Source organism: Octodon degus, unplaced genomic scaffold (assembly GCF_000260255.1).
Source record: "Octodon degus isolate 3935 unplaced genomic scaffold, OctDeg1.0 scaffold00021, whole genome shotgun sequence".
In the NCBI taxonomy this organism is placed as follows: Eukaryota; Metazoa; Chordata; class Mammalia; order Rodentia; family Octodontidae; genus Octodon; species Octodon degus.
The window spans coordinates 14,868,396-14,880,351 of record NW_004524597.1 but is presented as its reverse complement, the minus strand read 5'-3'; the positions used below and the strand labels follow the sequence as shown (position 1 = coordinate 14,880,351).

The window sequence follows — 11,956 nt, the reverse complement described above, 5'->3', positions numbered from 1 at the left end:
TTTCTTTCTTTCTTTCTTTCTTTCTTTCTTTCTTTCTTTCTTTCTCTGAGGCATGATTCTGGCCCACACGCTCCTTTCCAGCCACTCCTTTCATAGTCAGAAAAGTAGAGGTCCCAGTAGGTAAAGGGCTTTGTCCTGCACCATCCGGTGCTCACTTAACCTTACAAGGAGCTAAGCATGTGCCCAGCTCCTGAAATACCTTCTTTTCCAAGAATGTCTTCACCGGCAACAATTGGCATTGATCGCTGAGGCTGCCCTTTCCGTTCCTACATTTTTGGGGCAAGATGAGGCGAGTCCTTGGGCTGTTGTAGACAGAGTTTCTCAGGGAATAGCTATGTCTTGGTTAGAGCCACCTCCGATCGGAGACTGCGTCTGCTTTAGGAACTCCGTTCTGTAGTTCGTTTGGGTGAGGTCAATATATTCCTGTACCGCGGCAGTGACTAAGATGTAGGTGTGCTTTCTGCTTTAGTAGCTGGGTGCAGTGGTATATGCACATAATCTCACCAGCTAGAAGGCTGAGGTAGGGCCAGGGAGATAGCTCTGTGGTCTAAGCACCTGGCAAGCACAAGGACCCAGGTTCAAACCCTGGTACTGCATGCCATGCTGGCCTGGAACCCCAGGCGTGCCATGCTGGCCACCAAAACCAGGCATGGTGGTATACACATGTATCTCCAGTGCTGGGGAGGCTGAGATGGAAGGATCACCATGAGTCCAAGCTGCATAGTGAGGCCCTGTACCAAATAAATAAAAGATTAAAAATAAATAAATAAATAGAAAGCTGAAGCAGGAGGATCACAAGGTCAAAATAAAAAGCTCAGCCTGGGTAATGTAGCAACTAAGACCCTGTCACAAAATAAAAATATATATCTTAAAAAATGGCTGGAGATGTAGCTCATTGTGAAGGCCCTGGGTTGTTCAATCCCTAGAAAAAGTACATTTTGCAAGCAGCCCAGTGTACAACACACACACACACACACACACACACACACACACACACACACCTTTAAAATATTGTCTCACAAAATAAAACTGAAAGCATGTTAATGTGTCTGACTCAAGCCTAGGAATTTTATTCTGTTCTCATTCCCTTCCTTCTTTAAAAATGCAGGTTGCAATTATCTATGAGTATTCCATGACCTACCAAGCAGCCTTGAGTCTCAGGGTGAAAAGTATCATCTAGGGCTTCCCTTTCTGTAATCTAGGGATCCTAAAAAAACAAAACAAAAAACACTAAATAGAATTTAATCCCAAGAAAGTCACTCATGAGGCCCTGAAACTGAATGGAAAATGTTCTGCTGTTTCCGGGGCGAGTTCTGCAGCAGTGCCACAGGCCTGTGTGGGCTCTCTCCGTGGCACCGTGGGGTTCACTTTTCTAAGGACTGCCACAGTCACGTTTGCTAGAGGAGAATAATTGCTGCCATTTACTGAGAGCTTATGCTGAGCTGAGCTGGAGAGTAAAAGAAAAAAAAACCCTACAGCTTAATAATGGGGTGGAAATGAGTAGATGAATGTGGGCGAGGGGAAGGAGTCCTCTGCCAAAGGTTTCACCCCGAGGGAAGCCTCAACAGGATGGGGAGGGAAGGAACATCTGCCACTCACATGGAGTGGCCACAGAGCATGAGATAGTTCATCCATCCTTGGAGGAAAACCAGCCATGGGGTTTTTCCATCAAAGGCTGCTAGGGGTCTAAATGTGAGCGCGAGATGTGCCTCCTCCCCACTGCCCAGTCAACCAAGTGTCGTCATCACAAATGTGAAGATCCGCATTGCAGACTGCAAGGTCCCAGGTGGGACACTGTGGGCAGGATTCTGTGTGCTGTGAAGAGACTGCAGCGGCAAAAGAGGATTGCATTTTTGCATTTGAGAGCCTCAGGCAGGATGTGGGCTTCGCATTTCCATCTGTCTTGGATTAAGTTCATGGAGATAATAAACAGGGCTGCACTTCATGTGTGGGTGCACTGGTCTTCAGATGCTTTGATGAATTAAGCCATTGCTTTGGGTAGGCCTGGGAGCAAGGATAAAGGTGGCCTCTGTGAGCCGCGATCAGCCTCTGGTCAATGGTCAGCAAGAGCCAGGGGCTGTAAACCCAACAGGCCATGAGAAACTGTATTACCACAGCAGCGCATCCACTTGGAAGCAGAAGCATCCTGGCAGCCTCGCTGAGATGAGAGCTATGGCTGACACTGGTTTGTCACTACGTGGGACCTTGCAGAGGGGACCTGGTGAAGCCACGCCCGCTCTTGATCCACAGCAATTTTGAGATGATACATTTGCTGGCTGAAGCTGTAAGTGTGTGGTCCTTCTCACACACAGTGATAACAGACACAAAGTCTCCGTCCCGCCCAGAGGTGCAGGTTGCAGTAAACAAATCCAATTCATCCAGGGCAAAGTCTCCCCCAGTTGTAAGTGCTGGTGATGGACAACTACATCCCACCCCACTTCCACATGGGAAAAACCCACAACCAGCGGTGGAAGGCTTTTGGAGCCAAATTGCCTGTGACGTGTACATCGGGATTCCAGAGTCTTGAGAAATCACTTTCTCTCTTGCCATTTCTTGGTTGTAAGTGTGATCAGAAGACTCACAAAGACTCCCAAGTGGCCTGTCAGTTGTAGCAACATTTCTTGAGCAAGAGTTTGGCACGGGAATTTCCCCTATCATGCGCCCTGTGTCCACACAGCTGAAAACTGGACAGACAGAGTTACAGACAGCAGCCAGCTTAGGAGAGAGGTCAGATACCCTAAAACTGTTACCCCTGAAGAGCTTTGGCCCCACATCAACCCCACAAGGTGGCATTTGCCTGTAGCTTCTGTTCCCATAGCCCACACATCCCCGGGCCCTTAAGGGAAGAGGCAAAACAGGCGTTGCTTTTCAAGGCTCCAAGTGTGGAAACACTTTTGTCTGATGTTGCACAGCACTCTTTTTCAGAGAAATTAAAGCTTGGGTGAACCAGGCTATCATTTGTTTGCTTCCTCTCATTTCTATTTAAAGCCGTTTATAAGGAACGTCTTCCAGCAATGTCCAGCCTCCTCCTCCTCCCACAAGGGCCTTTTTAAAAATTTTATTTTTGGTCATTATCTAGAGAGCAGTGAGATTCTCTTTTACAAGGTCAGAGAGAGTCATGTCACCTCCCTGCTTTTTTTTTTTAAACATATGACAGTCTTTTTTTAAAATTTTATTTATTTATGTGTGTGTGTGTGTGTGTGTGTGTGTGGCCAGCTCAGCCCACCAGGGGGCGGGGCTGGCTGGCATGTGGTGCTGGGGGATTGAACCTGGGTCCCTGTGCTTTGCTAAGCTTGTTCTAAGTAGGTGCTTTAGACCACTGAGCCATCTCATCAGCCCCTAATGACATTTTTTTTTTTTTTTTTTTTTTTTGTGGAACCAGGGATTGAACTTAGGCCCTTGCGCTTGCCAGGGAAGCGCTTATTCCACTGAGCCATCTTCCTGGCCCACCTCCCTGCTTAATCCCAACCTGGCCTCCTCTTGTCCTCAGGACAATGATTCTGGTTTTCCACATAGGCTCCAGCCCTCCTGCATGCTAGACAAGCACCTTATCACCACGGACCTACTGCCTCAGCCCCCTACTGCTTAAAATGTTTTTTGTTTTTAAGTTTTGAGACAGGTTCTCACTACCTTGCCCAAGCTGACCTTGAACTCAGATCCTCCTGCCTGAGTAGTAGCAGGGACTATAGGTATACACCACCACACATAGTATAATTTTAATTAGATAATTAACTGCTCATGAAGCCCCCCCCCATGTTATTCTATAAAGTTGAGGCTATCTACATATTCCCAGTCACAAAATCTCCCATGTAGCTCTCCCCTTCCCCCTATCCCTGTCACCCCTAAGTAAATGGCCAAGGGGGTTAAGGGATAAAGGGACAGACCAGGAAATGGGGATCAGTGTACTCTAGTTGTTTAAGCTCTCCCTTGGCCCCTGGAGGAACTTTGATGGGTCATTTCCTCATCCTAAGATAATGACTATGCTAGGTTTAGACTTTAGAGCAGCTGCAATTCCGTACAGGGGACCGATGTCTGGTCAGGTTTGGAGACCAACTCTGCAGAATGTCATAATGACAGTGAGTTCAGCAGTGACACTGGCTGGTTACAGGAACAAGGAGGACTGCTGGGCTGGAGCAGTTCCAACCCCCACTAGGACTAACATGCTTCAGAAGTAGCTGAGTATGTGCCTCTCTGGAGCAGTGTTCTCTGCTTTAGAGTGGTCAGGATTCTAGGACTCTGGTCTCCTGCCAGGTCCAGTGCTTGGCACTTTCTAAAGACAGCTATGAGCAGAGGGGGTGCTCTCAGGAGGTGGTTGAGTGTCTCTAGCCAGATAAGGGCTCACAGGGCCTGACCACCTCATTGTGGCCTCACTCTTTTGAGTTCTCTTGAGCCCTTCTTTCTGAAGATCTTTTTTTTTTTTTCTTCAATGTATTTGGTTGTTGCAGGGTCTCACTGCGCAGCTTAGTCTCATAGTGGTCCTCCTGTTTTTCTCCCCAGTGCTGGGATTACAGGCATACGCCACCATGCCCAGACTCGGTGGCTGGCGAGGCATGTGATGCCGGGGATCTTGCTGACCCCTCTTTGTGAAGATCTTATCTAATCCCCATCCTCATCTTTATAGTAGTTAATTATCTTCCACATTCTAAGGGAGACTACTAATGTCTAAGAGAAGTCACTTTGCCTAAGATCATATGAGCCATGTTAGAAGCGAGATTCAAGGGAAAGAGAGTTGAAAGGAGGAGAAGGAAAAAAAAACCAATTAAGATGTATTATGGACAGGCGCAGGTTTCTTACAACCAATGTGATCAGTATAAGTAACAAATATGTAGTAATAAAAAAAAAAGTTTAAAAAAAGTAAGATTCAGGCAGGGTATGGTGGCACATCTCTGAAATCCCGGTGCGGAGGGAACCTGGGGCAGGGGTATCTCAAGTTTGATTCTAGCCTGAGCAGCTTAGCACGACCTGTAGCCTGAGCAGCTTAGCACGACCTGTGTCAGAATAAAAAAAATAAAAGGGCTGAGGATGTGATACAGTAGCAGGGTACTTATGTAGCAAGCACCAAACCCTAGGTTCAATCACCAGTATTTAAAAAATAATTTTTTAAGGTTAGATTCACATTGAGGTCTTTTCTACCTCAAGGCCTACGTTTTTTCCTTGCAGTTATACCCCAGATTTGAAATCACTCCTCTAATTTAACGTGGTCAGCTTGAGTGATTCCTAGAGTTAGGGAAAAACCTGTTGTCCTTTACCTCTCTCTCTCTCTCTCTCTCTCTCTCTCTCTCTCTCACACACACACACACACTCGTAAAGTATGAAATTCTTTTAAGAAGGGTAGGCTGGGGATACAGCTCAGTGGCATAAGCACCTGTCTGGCAAGTGGAAGATCCCAAGTGTGATCCTTCATACACAAAGAAGGGGGGGTAGTCTCTTTTATAATCAGGTATATGACTTAAAATTCAGGCATTTGTGGAACAATTAATTGGTCAACAAATTCACACTATGGTGTAAATGACAGATAGAACTTTTGTTTTAATGAGAGCAGCTCTGGATTAAGTAGAACATGGACAAGAAGAATTTGTCCCAAAGAGCTAAAGAAATAAGGGAAAATGGAAGGAGAGAGAAAAGAGAAGAGAAAGGGATTTGGAAATAAGAGAAAAAAATCTTTGATGGATTGACAGTATTGCTTAAAGTGGTTTCTTTTCCAAAGCAATTCTAGGAATGACATTTGAGCAGAGATCTGAATGGTGAGAAGTCTGGGACTGTGCTTGAAGGACAGAATTCCAGACCAAAGACACAGGAGAACAGAACTCTGGACCCTTGAATTGGCTTGGTCCAGGAGACCTGGGCCTAGTGAGTGGACAGAGGGAGGGGGCAGTAGCAGGAGGTTAGTTGGAAAGAGAATTTTAATGTTTCTCTTTTGTATGCTTAAACATTTCCTGTGTTGTCTTGTTTGAGTCAGCAACCCTATAGCCCAGAGAACGGGAGTTAGGGGAATAGGCTCTTGACCCAGAAAGACTGGTTCAAACCTATCAATTCAGCTTCAGAATTTACTTCACAAATGACTTATTCTTTTGCGTTGGCTAAAATGAGGCCAATCTTCACCTTCATAAATGTTTGGGAGAGATTTAATGAGATAGTTAACACACTTAACGTGGTAGCAGTCACAAGGTAAGCAGTAATAAATGCAGCTTACTATTATTTTTATTTGATACGGTCTAACTGCTTATTCGGAAGAGCATTTCAATGTAGCTATAAACCTCCTGAGATTGATTCTGTGTCTTGGCAGATGAATGATTTCCTTTTAGTGCCTGCCACATTCATAATACTCAATAAATACTTATTGAATGAATGGGAACATGAACGAAGGTGCCAGGATCAGGCAGAAATAAAGGGCATAAATCTGTGGGTGGGAGTTTAAAGATAATTTGGAGGCACTGGGGAGCTATTGAAGGTTTCTGAGCAGAGACAGGAGTGCCAGACTAAGGGATGAAAGACTTGGACACAGGACAAAGAACTGGCAAGTTGTGGGCATCATAAGAAAACTGTTCTGGGGAATTCCACAGAAAAGGGAAGGGGGGACTTTCTTTAGGATTCACTACCTTAGAGGTTGCCCATCACCCCAGGCCATGCGTGATGTGCTGGTCTACAGCAGCTACCCTCATCCTAGTTTTCTGGGTTGTCACCTTGGAGTCTTCTAAGGGTCCCCCTTTATTTCTTTTATTCTCTATGAGTCCCCTTTCCAAGTGGTCCTGTATTCCCAGCCTGAAGAATCATGTGAAAGCTCCTTCTGACTTTGTGAGGGTCTCAGGTGACCTTGGAAGGCAGAAAGGTCCTGACCTTCTGTGACCCCTGAGACCACACACATTGAGAGCTGGGGAGATGGCCTTTCCAGTTCTTAGGTGGCTGAGGACGGGTGTGGGTGCATGTGAGCTGACTCTGGCTTTTTGCTTGGGTTGAGTTCTGTTTCTGTGGGTCTTCAGCCATTCCTCTCTCCCTGCCCGCTAGCGCTGGTCTGAGTCCTGGTCCTGGGTCACAGCAGAATCCACCTAGTTCTTCCCTTTTCTCTTTAGCAGTGTGCTTTGATTGACAGCTACAGCTGCCACTGGCCTGGGCACCAGAAGCTGCCTCTGCCCCCAAAAGCTTGAATTTGGCTAATCTGGACCAATCTAGGCTCGAATATCGGCCAATCACTGAGTTCAAGTTTGGACCAGTCACAGGTTTGTTCCATCCACGGCTCACGTTGGTCTAGATTAGAACTTCTATGATGGTATTTCCTACCTGTGATGTTACACAACAGCGTTCAAATGACAATTGCTGCAGTGTTCCCAGAATGTCTGTAACTCCGCTCTGCGTTATTCTGGGCAGTATGCACACAGTGGGGCTCCTAAAAAGAGCTGTAGACAGTAAGGCGTGTCAGTCCTGAATAATTTGGGAGACTTCCACTGACTGGCTTCGAATGGTGACATCAGGTAACCACTGGCAGTAACAACTGCAGGAATCTGCAACATTTGCCTGGGAGCCCCAGAGTGTAACAGCGGGGGCTGAGAGCTGCTGGTACTACCGGCCCCAGTCCTCCAGCAGAGCTGTACTCTTCTGATTTGTAATATTCATCTGTGTTGAGTGAAAGAATCCTCAACTGATTGGCAGTAGCTCCAGGGCGCAGCCTGCTTCCCTGCTCCCTTGTAGCCTACCACCACAGCACTCGCAGCACACACCAGGGAGCTGGAAGCGCTACTCCCCGGGCACAGCATTGCTGGATTTAGCAGCAAACAAAGTGGCACAGGAGACTTGCTGTTCTGGGATGTTCTCCGGCCCCCCCTGCCTGCGGTGCTTTCCAGGGACCACCCATGGCATGGAGTGTTTGGCCTCAGACCATCTGGTGACTCTCTACTCTCCTCAGGGTCCCCAAGTTCTGTTCAGCAAAGCATGTAACTCTTCATTCTGAGGCCCAAACCACACCACTGACCTCTGCACAGCCCAAGTGCACCAGGGCTCTTGGCTGCTGCGCAGGCCTTCGGCACAATCAGCACCACAGAGCAGCAGTGAGGTTTTTGTCCCTTAAAAGGATACAGCCTTCAGGGAGCACTTGTGGTTTTAAATAGCAATTTCCCTTTTCTTTATGCTTGTCTTTTTTTTCTCTCCAGTGTTGGGGATTGAACCCAGGGCCTCACACGTGCTAGCTGGCCTTCACTACTGAACTACACCCCCTAGCACTTCATCTCCCTTTAGATTATCTTATGGAAGGCTGAGTCCTACAATCTCTGCTCTTCAGGCCCTTTGCTGTCTTACTCTCTTATTCATCCCTTCAGTGCATACCTATTGAGCAGAGTCCCTGTGCTGAGTGTAAATGCCCAACACCCCAGGCCACCATGTACCTGTTTCTTAAAACCCAGCAGTTGGTTCCCTGCGCCTGTGGAATGGGCCATAGTAAGGATCACCTGTGCCCTAGGTAGTGCCGGTGCAGTGAAACCCAAGTCCTATGATGTTACTGAAGGGCAAAAGTGTTCTTACCTTGCAAAAGGATTTGCTGCAGGATTAAATCAAGCCACAGAAGTTTAGAATTTGAAGGCACCTAGGGGACCAGCTCAGTCAATCCCTTCATTGATTAACAGTGGAAAGTAAGATTTAAAAGGCTTAACAGACTTACTTACAGTTAGTCAGCAGTACCAGAGCCAGCAGGTCACAACTAATGCTGTTTGCTGCTGTTTTTTTAATCCCAGTACCGTTCTCCTTCCATCACGCCATGATATAGGGATACTTTTATGATGACAATGCTATCAAGACCAAAATTTATTGAGTAACATATATATATATATATATATATATATATATATATCAGACTCTGTTGTAAGTTCATTTTAAAAATGCATTTTCCTACCAGGAATCAAACTTAGGACCTTGCACTTGCCAGGCAGGCACTGTGTTGCTCAGCTATATCCTCTAGCCTATAAATGCTTTTAACATATCACAACCTTATTCTCAGCAATTCCATTAACACCATTACGAGTGAGCTGAGGCATACAGACTCGACCACTCACCCTGTTCCATTTGACTCCCGAGCCAGTCCTGTGAGCCACACTTCATGGCTTGTCTTTAGAGTGATTCTAACCAGAGTCCCTGTGTAGAAATGTGTTCCTACACTCACCTTTAAAGGCTTTTACACTGCACAGTTTTAGTGCTATTAAAATCAAAGCTTGGCATTATACTTCCGGCAGGTCTTTCAAAATGCTTCATTGCTGTGTATACAGTTGCCACTAAAGTTTGCAGAGCTTGGCTGATGTAACTGAGATGAAAAGCCTTCGATTACAATGCACGGAACAACGAGCAGAAATGGCTTCTTGGCGACAAATGAGCATGCTGCATGATAGAATGAGATGTCATGTGTACTTTTCTTATGAAGCAGCTGTCGTTAAGGGACAGCAAAATTTAGAAACTGATTTACAGTGTGATCTGTAACGAGTAGAAATCAGGTGTTTTGCTGTTCTCAGAAATCTTCCCATTGGAGATGTTTTTTTAAAATTATGATTAATTTCCCAAGACAAACTTCTCTCCCTTCATATTTTATGGTCCCAGGCATTCTGTGAGTAGGAAGTCCCAGTAAAATCTGGCATCTAAAACAAATAAGACCAGTCTGCTCTCTCATTGGCTTCTTTTCCTTGGAAACGGCAATCAGAATAATCTCTGGAGAGTTCAAACTTTAATGCGTGCTTCTCAGCAACATTTCTCCTGATGACGGAAAGTGGAAAAGCAAGTAAAAGGAACATTATGAACCTTTGGATACTCCGGAGTTGTATCTATTATCAGGAGCAGCTTGAGCCTAGAGTCATTTAAAACCTCTGAGGGTGGAGGAGGGTAGAAAGTGTAATTATTCACAAGGGATCACTATGGGCTGAGCACAAATGGGTTGCTATTTGTTTTTGGTTCCTTGTAATGATTATAGCCCGATGACATAAGGACAAGATCTAGCAGTTCAGTTATGACAATTTCATCACTGTCATTAATGCCTTTTGATTGCAGTGAACATGAGAAACTGTTCAGTATTGGGGGATGAAAAAGTGTGTGTGTGTGTGTGTGTGTGTGTGTGTGTGCACGCACGCAGAAAGGACAATAAAGGGAGAGCACTAGGGAGAAGTTCACATACTATTAATACCACAAGAAATACCCCTGGGTAATTAAGTCAGCTGACTTACACCACATAGGGCCTTGGTGAAAGGGCCAAATTTTGGACTATCCTTTCTCCTAGCAAATTGCTTCTGTTTATAAATGTCCATCATTTTTTGCCATTTTGGTCCCTAGAAATGTTCACAGGGAGATGGTATTTTGGGGGTCTGTTTCAAGTATAATGGATGTGAATAATTAGTTTCACTATCTTCTCTAGCATTCAAGGGCCAAATACAGCAAAATAAATAGAGGAAGCGCAGTGACCTTTGCGGTGGATCTACTGAGTGTCGGGCAAGTCTGAGTTTTCGTGTGCATTACCCCCTCTTCTCAACAATCTGAGAAAATAGCCTCACTGCCACTTAGCCTACGTGAACAATAACAGAGAGGCAGAATTTGTGCCTGACATCACCTACCTAGTTATCAGAGAGGAAGGATTTGATTGCCCATGTCTCCTTCCAAACTTACTTGTGTGGTAAGGGCTGCTAGAAAAAAAAATAGCAAACAAAAAAATATATTAATTTAAAGAGGACCAAGACAACATAAGCAGGAATATATATTTATTGGATGATTTGATCTTATGAAAGCATGGATGGTAAGAGGACATCCTGGAAGAACTTGTATCAATTAGATCTTAAAATTACAGAATCCTTTTTTGTAAACTTACCCTTCCTCCTAGGATGACCCTTGCTAAGACATTCTGTGTTCCTGTTTAAAGGCAAAAAAGTGGGTGGAAGATGAAAGTTCAATGTTTGGCCCAAACCTATCTGTCTCATTGACACTGTATATTTGGTGCTTGCCTGTGGCTATGCCTTTCTGCAGCAGACCACGTTCCTTTGACTCATATTCCTACTTACAGCCCTCTTGCCCTTTTCTGGCCAACTTGATGCACATTGTGACTTGGATCTTGGGAAATGTCTGGTAAAACTGGCCAATCGCGAGGGCAGGCTTAGCAGGGAAACAACCAGGCGGGTTGCGGGGTGGGACAGAAACAAAAGCCTGCTCGATTCCTGTGATGACAGAATCATGCTTTTGCTGTAACATTTCATGAACTACCCCAAAATGGACTGTAATCCTTTCTCATGGACGCTGTTAACCCTCTAAGCTATGGATAGAACATTTACTCACATTCTAGCCAGATTTAGGCTCGGTGCAATGCCACCAATCTGGCAAACTCCAGAGATTCTCAGCATAGAACACCCAGAGTCCCTGCTCACCGCTCTAGCCTGAGTGCCACTTGGGCTGCAATTGTGCACTGCTGAAGAAAAACAAGAAGCAACCGAAAACCCCAGGCCAGGGTGCAGTGTGGTGAGCAAAGACACCAACTCTGAGGACCAGGAAGCTGGAAATTCCCCGCCGCCTCGGGGTCTGGGCTCTAGCTTTCCCACTTCCCTAAAACCATTCCCTGCACTCAGGAGAGGCTCCCTCGTTGTCTTTGGAAATGACAGTAAAAGCACGGATCCAGGATCCTGGGCTGTTAAGCGACCATTTGGACGCCTAAACCTAACTCTCATTCTCACCTGAGCGTAAGGGAGTGGCGACCTCAAGTACACCGCGCTTCCAGAATCGGGCTCTCCAAGAGCCGCTGGGTCCCTCCAGGAAGCTCTCACCCACTCTGTCTGTCCCGCTCAGCACGGAAACACAACTTTCTCAAGCTTTGAGGTTTTTCTCCGCTGGGCTTACGGGGGGCCGTTCCGGGTCACAAGCGAGGCTGGGGTGGGTCCGTCCATCCCTGCGTGGACAGGTGGGGCCCGCGCATTACTGGGGCCACCCCAGACCTGACGGAGGATGCTGAAAG

The 11,956-nt window shown here is 46.0% G+C and overlaps 1 long non-coding RNA gene across 1 annotated transcript; it reads right to left on the bottom strand.

Annotated features, from left to right (window-relative positions):
- Positions 1-8,960: 8,960 nt before the first annotated feature.
- On the bottom strand, positions 8,961-11,950 carry LOC111815781. Its single transcript, XR_002820424.1, has 4 exons — positions 11,679-11,950; positions 10,826-10,866; positions 10,575-10,643; positions 8,961-9,726 (listed from the first exon to the last, which is right to left on the bottom strand). It is a non-coding gene; the product is annotated as an uncharacterized LOC111815781 (long non-coding RNA).
- Positions 11,951-11,956: the final 6 nt, after the last annotated feature.